This window comes from Acipenser ruthenus, chromosome 6 (genome assembly GCF_902713425.1).
Source record: "Acipenser ruthenus chromosome 6, fAciRut3.2 maternal haplotype, whole genome shotgun sequence".
Classification (NCBI taxonomy): domain Eukaryota; kingdom Metazoa; phylum Chordata; class Actinopteri; order Acipenseriformes; family Acipenseridae; genus Acipenser; species Acipenser ruthenus.
Window position 1 is genome coordinate 32,866,022 of NC_081194.1, and position 14,976 is coordinate 32,880,997.

Sequence of the window (14,976 nt, forward strand, 5' to 3'; positions counted from 1 at the left end):
TGACATATGTTAGTCCAACACCAATGAACAGACAAGGCTAAGTCAGAAGGTGTAAAGAAATTTTGGGAAGCTATGAAGATCCTAAAAGATGTACTTTCAGACAGGATTACTACTGACCTTGATGAATCCACAGCAATCTTTTTGCATGAAAATTGCTATAAAACATATACAAATAAATTTTAATTGAATAAACATTAATTGGACGACTGCTATAGAACAAGGCCACAACAATATGGGAAATTGCTTCTGCCTCTTGTGCTCCTGCTCCAGAGCCTCATGAAGTAAGAGCCAACCGCTCTTCAACATCAGATCTTGCAATGGTGTCAAAAATCTCTTAATGTAAACCCAGGTGTCTATGAAGTGGCAGATTTCTCTGCCTATGGAAAGCACCCACTGTGCCCACTAAAAGGCAAAATTCACAAGAAATGGTTCTTAAGTAGATCTTCCTGCAGTGAACATGCTTTACTTGTCGATTTAACCTGGATGCTTGTGCGTCTTTGTCCAGTGAAGTTATTTGAAGTAGACAGTTTGCCAAACATTACCACAATTACACAAGCCGTTCCTGGATTAATGCCAATATCTCCACTATAAGTCTTCAATAACCGAGATAGGTTACTGCCCCATGTTGTCTACATCTCCATCTGCATACAGTACAGTATGCACTTGACAAATGTTCAGATGATAAAAAAGCAACTGGGCCAAAAGAATGCAGTCATAACTTTTGATGAGGCAATCTACTATAAATCAAAGGAAATTCAATGGTGTCGCCCTGAAAAGTTTGCTGATTTAGTTTTGCGACTAGGAGGAATGCACACTGCCATGACATTCCTTGTCTGTATCGGTCGATGTTGAAGAGAGTGGACTGGAGGACTTTGTAGATTCTGGAGTACATGGAAGTTGCACAGCTACAGCTCTGCTTAGTTTATAAATCGAGGAGTTAGAGCTCATAAGCTTGCTTCTGAAGCAATGCAACGCCCCTGTTGGCAAGCCTTAAAAACAGACCGTGAGTTATTTAGCAGACTTATGATTGTAGCACAGTCCAGCGTGATTGACCTGAAGGAAGTATTTAAGTATGAGCTCACAAGTGTCCCTGTGTCACTAGCTCACTTAGATGGTACCTTAAAAAAAATTGGAAACAAAGCAAATCTGATGAAGGAACTAGAAAAGAAGGTGAACTGTTTGACAAAGCTTCCTCAAACTGGTTGGTAGATGGCATGGGACTGTTGCAGATAATAAAGGGAACCATTGGGATTATATTTGGCGAGCTTGCAAAGAGACTTTTAGACATCCTACTGGTCAAGTTGCAAGATCCAAGCTGTGTTCGATTGGATGTAGTTTTTGATCGATACAATCATGAGGACTTAATAAAAGCAGGGGAACGAAATGTTCAGAATACAGCAGTTTAGTAAAAATCCAGTCAGTGCAGCAATATACCTATGACCCTACAAAGTTCTACAGCAATCCATGCACCAAGGAGAACTTTTGCAGCTTTTCTATCAGGCCTGTGGTGTGATGTAGCAGGGTTAGAAACTCACGCCCGCCCGCTCGCCCGAAGGCAAATTAAATCTGATGAGGACTAGTTGATGTCTGTGTCTTAGTAGTCCTCTGGGTGAGTACTTAAAACAAACGTTCACAGTCTTGCGTTAAAAAACACAGTCTTACAAAACAGTCAAAACAGGCAATGCCAACCCCACTTAATGATGTTTTACATTATTTGTGTTCTCATACTGTGTGGGATGCAAAGTTTATTGGCCGTTTGATTTTACTGAAACATGTTGCATCTTCTGAAGTACTGGTAAGTGTAAAGTCATAAAAAAAAAAAATGTATGTAGAGATTTATACCGGATTGCAACACTGCCCCCACCACAAAAGAAATAAAAGACTTAAGATGTGATTAGCAAAGGGGGCCGGTTGTACTAACTAGATCAAAAAATAGGCCAAATTTTACTAAACATTTTAAAACTAATAAATAAACAATTACCATAATGAACAATATCGTAATATGTTGCTTAAAACATAACACAATATATTCATAATACTGTTGAGTTCTTACCTTTAAAACAACAGTAATTCAGATGCCAAGCAAAATAATCTGTTATACAATGACATTAGAAATGCGTGTAGCAAAGGAGAAGCCATACTAATGGGGGATTTCAACTTCCCCCATATAAAATGGGAAAACCCGGTGGGGAGCACGACAGACAAAATTGAAATGGTGGAAAATGACAAATGACTGCTTCCTAACGCAATTTGTCAAGGCACCGACTAGAGGGGAGGCATGCCTTGATTAAGTCTTTTCAAATAACGAAGACAGAATAACTAAAACAGAGGTCAGAGAGCCATTGGCAAACTCAGACCACAACATGGTCTCATTTGAAGTGTTTTTTAAAACCCCAAAAGTAATGACTAAAGCTAAGGTTTACAATTTTAGAAAAGCAAACTATGAAGGTATGAAACAGAGACTAAAAGAAGTATATTGGAGTAAAATAGAGAAAACATCCACAGGAAAAGGATGGATGTTTTTTAAAAATGTAGTACTAGAGGCACAAAACAATTACATCCCAAAAGTAGAAAAATCTAAATCTAAAATAAAATGGCCAAAATGGTTTAATAGAGCAATTAAAAAAAAAATATTGAGCGAAAAAAGGCACTTTTCAGAGTGTTTAAAAGGGACCACAAACAAAGTAACAGAAAGAGTACTTGGAACTGCAAACACGTCAAAAAGGAAGTTAGAAAGGCCAAGAGAGAGATAGAAATCAATATTGCTAAGGGGGCTAAAACCAATTCCAAAATGTTTTTCCAATATTATAACAGCAAGAGAACATTCAAAGAGGATGTTAAATGTCAAAGAGACACAAATGGCAAAATCATAGACAAAGAAAAAAAAATAACAAATATATTAAATGATTACTTTTCACAGGTTTTTACAAAGGAGGACACGGACAACATGCCCCCACATGTCGACCTGTTCCTATCCAGTTTTAAATAACTTTAGCACAACAGAGGCAGAAGTGTTAAAGTCACTAGGAGCTCTTAAAATAAACAAATCTCCTGGGCTGGATGAGATCCTCCCAATTGAACTCAAAGAAATGAGAGAAGTTATTTACAAACCACTAAACCAAGATCATGCAACAGTCTCATGACACAGGGGTTGTACCGACAGACTGGAAAATTGCAAAAGTAATACCGATCCACAAAAAGGGAGACAAAACCGAACCAGGTAACTACAGACCAATAAGCCTGACTTCTATTATATGTAAACTTATGGAAACTGTAATAAGATCCAAAATGGAAAATTACCTATATGGTAACAGTATTCTGGGAGACAGACAGTCAGCATGGTTTTAGGAAAGGGAGATTGTGTCTAACTAACCTGCTTCATTTTTTTGAGGATGCAACATCGACAATGGATAATTGTAAAGCATATGACATGGTTTATTTAGATTTCCAAAAAGCTTTTGACAAAGTCCCGCGTAAAAGATTAATTTTCAAACTGAACGCAGTAGGGATTCAAGGAAATGCACGCACATGGATTAGGGAATGGTTAACATGTAGAAAACAGAAAGTACTGATTAGAGGAGAAACCTCAAAATGGAGCAAGGTAACCAGTGGTGTACCACATGGATCAGTATTAGGTCCTCTGCTATTCCTAATCTACATTAATGATTTAGATTCTGGTATAGTAAGCAAACTTGTTAATTTTGCAGATGACACAAAAATAGGAGGAGTGGGAAACACTGTTGCAGCAGCAAATGTCATTCAAAATGATCTAGACAGCATTCAGAACTGGGCAGACAAATGACATTTAATAGAGAAAAGTGTAAAGTATTGCACGCAGGCAATATAAATGTGCATTATAAATATCATATGGGAGATAGTGAAATTGAAGAAGGAATCTATGAAAAAGACCTAGGAGTTTATGTTGACTCAGAAATGTCTTCATCTAGACATGTGGGGAAGCTATAAAAATGGCCAACAAGATGCTTGGATATATCGGTTACAAAAAGGATATTGCTGCTCTAGAAAGAGTGCAAAGAAGAGCAACCAGAATTATCCTGGGTTTAAGAGGCATGTCGTATGCAGACAGGCTAAAAGAATTGAATCTATTCAGTCTTGAACAAAGAAGACTACGCGGTGATCTGATTCAAGCATTCAAAATTCTAAAAGGTATTGAAAATGTCGACCCAGGGGACTTTTTCGACCTGAAAAAAGAAACATGGACCAAGAGAAACAAGGTCACAAATGGAGATTAGATAAAGGGGCATTCAGAACAGAAAATAGGAGGCACTTTTTTATACAGAGAATTGTGAGGGTCTGGAACCAACTCCCCAGTAATGTTGTTGAAACTGACACCCTGGGATCCTTCAAGAAGCTGCTTGCTGAGATTCTGGGATCAATAAGCTACTAATAACCAAACGAGCAAGATGGGCCGAATGGCCTCCTCTCGTTTGTAAACTTTCTTATGTTCTTATGTAACACGTTTACAGTTTGGGACTTGCTGTCTATAGTAGCTTGGTATTTACATTATTGTCAACATATTTTAATTGATTGGGAGCTGAAATTACTTTTGTAAAACACCCTTTTCTTATACCAATACAGTACTATAGTGCCATTTTAATAGCAAAACTTTATCTTGCGTACCGGTATTTCAATTGTGGGGAAACCTCAGATTTTACAGAAATATATTTTATTCTCATACCTAATCCCATTAAATCTACATTTGCCACTCTCGCTCTAGCATTCAAAGATAAAGGGCCTAATTTACAAAAGGGCACAAAATTAGAACTATCACAATCAGAACTATTATTGCATCATTTAAAAAGTAAAACATTCACTGGCGGCTCTGACAAACAGAAAAGCGATCCTTCACATATTCAAATCCATTCATATAAAGTCCCCCAGCTTTCTTAAAAATATCTGCATTTCCCTTTTTTTGTATTTGTTATGCTCTCATTAGTGTCCAACCTAGTAGATCCATCGTACGTCAGTTCTGGCAGATTCTACTGTACTTGCTGAAGCGGTTTTCTCCCACTGCTAATTAAAAAATAAAATGCAGCCACCTAGCTAACAATTTCATCCCGAGGGCGACAGTGAAACATACTGTCTTTAAATTCTAACTTTAGTGAAGACTGTGTGTGTATATGTGCACATTAATTATTGTAGGTAGTAATTCATAGTTATTTAATCACTCACAGGCTGTAACCCCCAACTCCACAAACCAATAGCAACACCTGTAATGAACAATAAAATAAACATTGTATTTGTGTCATCGGTGTCAATTTCAGGCAGAGCTTCATGGTTGGCAAGGTGACACAGCTGATCATTTTCCCTCTGTCATCCCGTCTTGTGCTGTCAGTGTCAGTTTCTCAGCACACAGTACAGTAATTCCTCAGTAAAGGAGATGCAAACAGGTGATTGTACGATCTGTAGGAGCATTTACTAAGGTGCCTTTGTTTAAAAAAAAAAAATCTAAATTTATAACATTTTTTTACGAAAATGCAATTTAAGCCTAATATTTTTAGGGACCCCAACTGTTGTTGTTGATTCCAACTTAGGCACTTCACATCAGGACTTGGAAGTTTCAAAAGGCCCTTTGGACTAGTACCACAATATTTTAGTTTCTAACCCTGATGTAGCAAGTAAAACTCTGGAACCTGGGAAGGAGTTAGTCATTGCAGGTGGTTTTAAAAACAAACTGATGGCAAAGTCTGTGTTAAGAGACAGTGTTAAAGAAGTTCCAGCACTTTATTCTACACATGAGGAAGCAGATACGCGTCTCTTCTTACATGCGGTCATGCAGCACTCAGCTGCCCATGACTAGTCATGTGGTCACCAGATTCAGATGTAGGAATTCTTTGTGTGCATTTTGCATCACAACTGGCTACTAAGTAACTTTGGCTAAGGCCTGGCATAAAGGACAATCAGCGATTGATTCCCACACATACCATTTCAAAAACATGTGGTCCAGACCTGTGTGATATGCTCCCGGCACTGCATGCTATCACAGGGTGTGATTCTACAAGTGCGCTGGCAGGAATTGGGAAAATAAAGCCACTAAAAAATGTTTCTAAAAATCTTCATCATTTTGTTTAGACTACAAAGCTTGGGCAAAACTAGTGTTATCATAGGATGCTTCCAGTGCTGTGGAGAGACTCATCACAACTCTGTATAATGATGAACCTGATGGTGGTATGAATCTGTGGCACTACAAGAAGTTCTGCAAGAACCAAAATTAAAAATGAACTTCTACCCCCAACACAAGACAGTCCACGACAACATGCAATGAGGGCAAACTATCAGACGTAAATCCGGCTTAATTCTTTGGTGGCCCAACCTCATACACCATCAGCCATTGGTCACGGCTGGCACGGGGATGTCAGTTGTATGATGGTGCCAATGTTAATGACACAGCAAGCAGCTCCTGATACACACTTACAATTAGTTGCATGTGGGTGCAAGAAATCTGAGTGCAGTTGCACTAGGAACAGACTAGCATGCATTGAAGCCTGTGAATGCATGAATGAAGATTGCTGCCAGAATCCTTACAAAGTTAAAATTATTGTAAATTACTGAATCTGATGAACAAGATTCCAACTCTGATCAGTTCACTTCAGCTCAATATATTCAATAAAACTGACATAATGGTACCATTAAAAACTGACCCCTTTTAAAAAATATATTTTTACTTTTACACAGCTAATTTTCAAAACAGAAAATATATAAATGATGAACAAAAGACAACTGGTTTATTTATATTGCCCTGCTGTCCTATTAAATGAGTGGAATTTTGTAAAAACATAGGTAAAATTGTATTCCTCTCGGGGGCAAGAAAACCTTAAAATAAGCTTCTTTTCTTGTTTGGACCATGGACTATAATTACATTATATATTATCCACTGTGTTTAAAAGTATTCCAAAAAAAGCATAATTTGTCACTCTTTTAGGAATGTATAACAGGGTCAAAATCTGTATAAACATTCAACTACATACATCCTGAACAGGCTATGATGTACTGTCTTCTCAAGGACACAGCTACAGTGATCCATCTAATTTGAAAGACTTGACATGTGTATGAAATCTTAATTCATGAGGGGAAGATAACTTAAAAGTTGTTATAAAGAGCAGAGGACAGTAGAATATAAAGAATTTGGAGCTCAGTATTGCTGAACAACTTGCATAAAATACTCATTTGGTTCTTCGTCGAAATGGGTTTTATGGCATTCCTTTATTTATGACTCCCCAGCGTTGCATTTGATGTACTTCAAGGCAGGCAAGGTATAGGTACAACAATGATGATTTAATCAGGAATGCAAGAACATCATGCTTGGTATGCTGATCCCTAAAAATAACAAAAGGTTGCAGTTTAACACAGTTTTGGGCTCTTTACAATTGTCTGAGATGTAGGATGTGCAAAGACTGTAATTTGAAAATTGATCGACAAGTCTTAAGTGGAGGCAGGGCATGAAGTTAAGGTCATGAAGGGCAAGGCAATGAAGGCACCAAGGTGATTTCATACTCATTCATAAAACAACAAAAATAAATACAGATAGCCTATTATGTTGATGACATTTTAATTCAAACAAACACAGATACATGTTTTCTGAGTGATTCACACACTAATTGTTACAAAAATAAAATATTCTATTGTAAAAATCTAAATGGTATAAAAAAAACATCAATTTAAAACAAACTTTCATAATGAAAAAATACAAAGGGTAATTTGTCAAAAAATAAATATTCTGGGTATTTTTACTAAACTCTGTCAGCCTGTTAACAAGAGCTAAATATAGCTCTTGTCTGTGTCCTGTATTAAAGCTTTTTAATATGTTTCATAATTTAGGGTAAGCAAGTTAAACTGGATTTCATACAACATGTTTTCCACTGGTGAAGCGAACACGTTTAATCAATGCATTTTTTAAATTTTTATATATATATATATATATATATATATATATATATATATATATATATATAGACGTGCTCAAATTTGTTGGTACCCCTCCACAAAAAACGAAGAATGCACAATTTTCTCTGAAATAACTTGAAACTGACAAAAGTAATTGGCATCCACCATTGTTTATTCCATATTTAATAGAAATCAGACTTTGCTTTTGATTTTTTATTCAACAAATATTGTAAATAATAAAACAAATGAAAATGGCATGGATAAAAATGATGGGACCGCTAACCTAATATTTTGTTGCACAACCTTTAGAGGCAATCACTGCAATCAAACGTTTTCTGTAGCTCTCAATGAGACTTCTGCACCTGTTAACGGGTAGTTTGGCCCACTCTTCCTAAGCAAACTGCTCCAGCGGTTTGATGGGTGCCTTCTCCAGACTGCAAGTTTCAGCTCTTTCCATAGATGTTCGATAGGATTCAGATCAGGACTCATAGAAGGCCACTTCAGAATAGTCCAATGTTTTGTTCTTATCCATTCTTGGGTGCTTTTAGCTGTGTGTTTTGGGTCATTATCCTGTTGGAGGACCCATGACCTGCGACTGAGACAGAGCTTTCTGACACTGGGCAGTACGTTTCGCTTCAGAATGCCTTCATAGTCTTGAGATTTCATTGTGCCCTGCACAGATTCAAGGCACCCTGTGCCAGGCGCAGCAAAGCAGCCCCAAAACATAACTGAGCCTCCTCCATGTTTCACTGTAGGTATGGTGTTCTTTTCTTTGAAAGCTTAATTTTTTCGCCTGTGAACATAGAGCTGATGTGACTTGCCAAAAAGCTCCAGTTTTGACTCATCTGTCCAAAGGACATTCTCCCAGAAGGATTGTGGCTTGTTAATATGCATTTTAGCAAATTCCAGTCTGGCTTTTTTATGTTTTTTTTTCAAAAGTGGAGTCCTCCTGGGTCTTCTTCCATGGAGCCCACTTTCGCTCAAAAAGCGACGGATGGTGCAATCAGAAACTGACGTACCTTCACCTCGGAGTTCAGCTTGTATCTCTTTGGCAGTTATCCTTGGTTCTTTTTCTACCATTCGCACTATCCTTCTGTTCAATCTGGGGTCGATTTTCCTCTTGCGGCCGCGCCCAGGGAGGTTGGCTACAGTTTAAACTTCTTAATAATATTTGCAACTGTTGTCACAGGAACATCAAGCTGCTTGGAGATGGTCTTGTAGCCTTTACCTTTACCATGCTTGTCTATTATTTTCTTTCTGATCTCCTCAGACAACTCTCTCCTTTGCTTTCTCTGGTCCATGTTCCGTGTGGTGTACACAATGATACCAAACAGCACAGTGACTACTTTTCTCCATTTAAAAGGCTGAATGACTGACTACAAGATTGGAGACATGTGTGATTCTAATTAAAGAAACTAATTAGTTTGAAATATCACTATAATCCAATTATTTATTATCTTTTCTAAGGGGTACCAACAAATGTGTCCAGGCCATTTTAGAATATATTTGTAGAATAAGCAATAATTCATCTCTTTTCACAGCTTCTTTGCTTTATTCTATGACATACCAAAGGCATGCAAGTATACATGATAAAATAGCTTTTAATTTCATCACTTTTCAGGAGGAATAAAGCATTATTTCAATGAGCTGTAAGGGTACCAACAAATTTGAGCATGTATGTATGTATGTATGTATGTATGTATGTATGTATGTATGTATGTATGTATGTATGTATGTATGTATGTATGTATATATATATATATATATATATATATATATATATATATATATATATAATTTTCATGTGTGTAGTGTATTCACTTTTTTTAAAAAATGGGTTAATTGTGTTTTGTTGCAATACCACATAACGCTTTAGAAAGTAGAACATGGGTACAAGTTTAAAACAATTATTTTACTGCTCAGTATGAGCTCAAAGACGAGTACAACAGGTTCTTCCATGCATGGAAACCTCAAAGTTTAGACAGCTAGTCCAATGGAGTTCTTTCTGTATTTCAGACCCGGTCAGCTGTAGGAATTTTAAAAGGAACGGATCCATCTGGAAAGGTCTACATAGATTAGGAAGTAATTCTCTTAAGTCAGAGCCTAAAACTATGGTTTCCAAATATTCAGAATATCACTTTGTTGTTCCACTTAGCGATGTATTATATATCATAAGTATAAAGTGCACAGACAAACATGTTTGTGCTTTTCACTTGGAATAAAGTGGTTATGTGGAGTAGTGTGCTAATTCACTAATCTTTTTATTAAACTTCACAAAAAAAATAAAAATAAATCCAGAGCACATTCTACCATGACAAAACTGACTTGTATAGTCTGCTTTAGAGAGGCCCAAAAGCAGGGGATGTTCATGTCAGGACTGAGTTGTGTTCACTATAAGTGGAAGTCCTCTTGGTTCCTGCCGACATATTGCCCCTTAGCTTCAGTCCTCTTGGTTCCTGCCGACACATTGCCCCTTAGCTTCAGTCCTCTTGGTTCCTGCCGACACACATTGCCCCTTAGCTTCAGTCCTCTTGGTTCCTGCCGACACACATTGCCCCTTAGCTTCAGTCCTCTTGGGTCCTGCTGACACATTGCTCCTTAGCTTCATGAACACTAACTTTTATGGGGGGGGGGGGGGGGGGGGGGGGACGGACGACAACATAATAAATGATCAACTCAGAACCCAGTTAACTGAATTTACAATGAGTGTAAAAATAGAACAGAAAATACATTTTGAGAGCATGATTCCATTCATAGTGCAGATATCTGGCTATATTTAATAAAAAGACTAAAATTGTACTGTATTTAAGTGGACAATGACTTCAAGCGCATTTCATTATTGAACTCTATTTAACTTTATGGCATACTTTACTATAAATGTCATCATCTCATCATCTAATTATTTCCATTACAATATCCAGAGTCCCTGGTGGCTACAGATGGTTTCAATGAAAAAAAAAATGAAGAAAGAAATTCCAGTCAAAGAGATCAAACTCAAATAGCTTGTTTCCAAGCAGCCCTACTATTTACTGAATGAGTAGCAATAAACAATTATAATGTCAGGTTAGGTTACTGGATTGAAATCACATAGTTAACATTGAAAAGCCACACTATTGCGTGTGATGTTCTAGAAACATAAAGCAACGACGTCACGGTTATGTTCATGAGTAGCTGACATCCTTATATAAAGTTTGGCAACTGCGTAGAGGTTTTTTGTTTTTTTGTTTTTTTAAGATCAATGTCCTATACAAGAATATGGATGTGATTTCTAAAATTTTAATATACTTTGTTGGAAAAAAATATTATATTTTCCTTAAACCAGCATAAAACTACTTCTTAACTGGATATTTGAACCATTTTCAGACACACAACTGTGTGATTTAATACACTATATCCTGTGTATGGACTGCTGGGTTGTAACTGGGTACCCCCAAGTTTCTTGTATATTGGGTGAAATACTGGGTGAAATTTACATTTGAAAGTTTTGCAAGCATAACGTTTGAATTTTTTGCCATGAACAACCATGAGCACAGAGTTTGGTGTAAATCAGAGATAGCAAGGTGTTAAATCCAATATTGTTTGGGTGATTTGTCATGGAATGAACCTAAAGGGTTAATACATCAAGACACATATATAATTAATTACTAGGCATAAATTATTTATGCATAATATACAACTTTTTATGTTTATATTAAAAAAAACTTTCATTTAAGTTAAAATTAATTTGAACCTAAAGTAATATCAGTGTCTGTGATCCAGATCCAACTTCAGTGTTTCCTTTCAGACTGGGTGCTGATGTTTTATAGTACTGGACAACATAAGAGAGCCTCCTGAAATCTTACGGATAGAAAAAAAAAGAAGAAAAAAAATACACAAAAGATTCTCTCAGGCCAGAAACGTCATATGGCTCCTATAACCCCAAGCTGTCAGAAATCTGGAGAACTGGTGTCAAACTGCAAACTACACTGGAATTACTGTAAGTAGCAATATCAAGTGTAATCTGAACAACATACCAACCTTGCTGTAATTCAAGGCTTCCTGTGGGCTACATTTTTGGTAACTTAACCCCAATTTTGATTTCGAATGCAAAAGAAAAAAAAAAGGCAATTTTCATATGAACACCTTTCTATTCAACATCCTGTACAAAACAACCCTCAGTAGTACTCCGCTTTCTCACCGAGCCTCACACTTAAACACTCCATCCACTTCTACCTTATTCTCAAATTACAATCATCACTGCCTTTTTGCCTTTGCATTTTTCTACTGCAAGCATCCTTCTAAACCAAGCGATGATACTTCCAGCCTTAGCAAAGTGTCTGAGGGAGATCTTTCTGTGAAGTCATACACTGTACATTTCAATGTCTCAGTTAGCAGAGACAAGCGACTGCAGCGTGATCGCCTACTTATTCTTAAAGTAGTTTTCTTTAAAACAAGTAACTTACAGTATTAAAACTTTTTTTAGGTAGGTGAAGATTATTATCATAATCCTGGTTCCCTGAAATAGAAATGTAACAATTACCGTATGGGTATTTACATCCTGAAGTCCCAAAACCTGAATATTGTATACCAAAGTTGCTCAACGAGCCTGTGATGCAATCATGGCCCACCCCGAGGACATAAAAGGACTGGACTCACAGATCTCAGTGTCATTTTTCCTTCAGGCCTGCTGCAATCATGGATGCAGCGACCTTTAAGGTTAATGGTTACATTTCTATTTCAGGGAATCAGGGTTATGATAATCTAACGTTCCCTTTTAAGTACTAAATGTAACCATTACCATATAGGTGAGTGTACCAAAGCCATAGCAAGGGAAAGATTCCAGAATGACTGAAATGTTACAAGGCTAAGCCAAGAGGCTGCCCTGTGCTTTACCATATGGAACCCCAGTAACAAGTAGCTTGGGTGAAAAAATTGAGGGAGAAACTTACCCCCATGCTTGTGTCTTAAAGGTCGAATGAGAAGCCGCCCTTAATACTCTAGTTTTTAAAAAAAAAAAAGGGGGTTTTGAGGATCCACGACATTAAATGCCATTGCACACTGGATCCGATAACGCATCCAAATTTAACGTGCGTCTAAACAGAAAAAAACTATCCTGTGCATTCCCTATTGCACCTTGTACACTGAGTCCGGAATTGTCGTACAACGGTGATGCGTCAATTTTGGAATTAAAACAAGTTCGACTTGATCCAATTTGAAGTGCGTTAAAAATTACATTGACCAATGGAAAACGACTCGGAAGACACGTGGATTCTTGCAGTTCCCTGAACAAAATGGAAAATCTAATTGTGTGTGTCGTCAAACAAAAATTACTTTATGATAAATCCAACAAAGACTTTGAAAAAAAAGAAAACAAATGGAAAGACTGCCATGGACTTCAGCATGAATTGTATGTATTATAAAACATGAAATTATGAACTGATAGCATACATAAACACGTGAATTTTGCGCAGTAAAGGTTATTACAAGCATATACTTTTTATTTCATTTTCATTCAAAGGAAGTAAAGAAACAATGGCCTAACCTGGAGATGCATATCAGAGAAAGAAGCGTGACAGGGCAAGAGCTGTCAGGGCTTAACAGTCAGAAAAGAGGGGCAGTACATGAAAGTGATGGAATTTCTGGCTACATCACAGAGAGTAGTTGAAGGTCATTGTTGTGAAGTACTTTCGGTAGCCTATTGCTAGCTTCCCAACTTTTAGATATATTTATTACAGGAGCGAGTGTTTGAAAAATTAAATATTAGTCATATGGTTTCTGATGCAATGACAACTGTGTTGTGTAATACCATATGTTTCTTGATTTTTTTTTTATTATGTATTGTGTAACAACATTATTGTAGATCTAGTAGAAACGTGATAATTAGCAAATGTTTTAACTTCCATCAGCGTTTGCTAACCATTAAGCTTATACTATATTTAACATTAAGTTATGTACAATAGAATTGTATTTATTTTTTATTAAAATACTGAAACTAGGTATATTTACTACAAAGCCTCTACTGCACACCAGCACTCTGAAGTACGATATTAATGCATCTATTGTGCAATGGACTGACTCACGACTTTTTTGGATGACGGATGCTAAATGACGGAACGGATCCAGTGTTCAATGGCCTTAAGTCTGTAGATCCTAGTAAAGGTATGGGGGAGTAGCCCACACTGCTGCATTGCAAATGTCCTTGACAGATGCACCCTGGAATAAAGGCCACAAAATTACCATGCCCCTGGTGGAATGGGCAGTGAGATTTTCTGGAGGGGGAAAGTTGGCCAGCTCATAGGCAGTCCTGACCATGTCCTGACAGCCGCTGCTTAGAAAGGGCTTGACTATGGGACTTCACCCCATAGCCTCCAATTCCACAGGCTGGTTGACATGGTATGTCAAGATCATCTTCGGCAAAAAGCATGTACGCAGGGCCTCAAATGGAGGCTTCATGAGTGCATTAAGCCCACATTTAGCCTCCAGAGTGGAACAGTATCCTTCATAGGTGGTCGAAGCTGCCGAGCCCCTTGCAAAAACTGCCCCACCAGGCTGTGAGCTCCTGGGGAGGCAGAGTCAATTTTGACATGGCAAATAGGTCCTGCAAAAATTGTATTAATACTGCCATGGGACAGGTCATGGGGTCAAACGCATGGAGTGCAGGATGCGCCCTATAGCTTGGACGTCACCGATTCAAGTCCAGGCTATTCCACAGCCGACTGTGGACGGGAGTTCCCAGGGGATGGCGCACAATTGGCCGAGCATCGCCTTGGGGGGGGGTTTAGGTCGGCCAGAGTGTCCTTGGCTCACCGCGCACCTGTAGTCTGGCCGGGCACCTGCAGGCTTGCCTGTAAGCTGCCCAAGAGCTGCGTTGTCCTCCGATGCTGTAGCTCTTGGGTGGCTGCATGGTGAGTCCGCAGTGTGAAAAAAAGTGGTTAGCTGACGGCACATGCTTCGGAGGACAGTGTGTGCTCGTCTTTGCCCTCCTAAGTCAGTGCAGGGGTGGTAGCGGTGAGCTGAGCCTAAAAATAATTGGACATATCAAATTGGGAGAAAATAATAAAAATAATTGGCAATGACTAAATTTAAAAGAAA

The 14,976-nt window shown here is 37.9% G+C and overlaps 1 protein-coding gene across 11 annotated transcripts in view; it reads right to left on the reverse strand.

The window, feature by feature from the left end:
• The window catches only part of LOC117411154 (serine/threonine-protein kinase MRCK alpha-like), a 211,969-nt gene that overhangs the window by 126,456 nt on the left and 70,537 nt on the right, over nt 1-14,976 (reverse strand). The window lies entirely within an intron of this gene.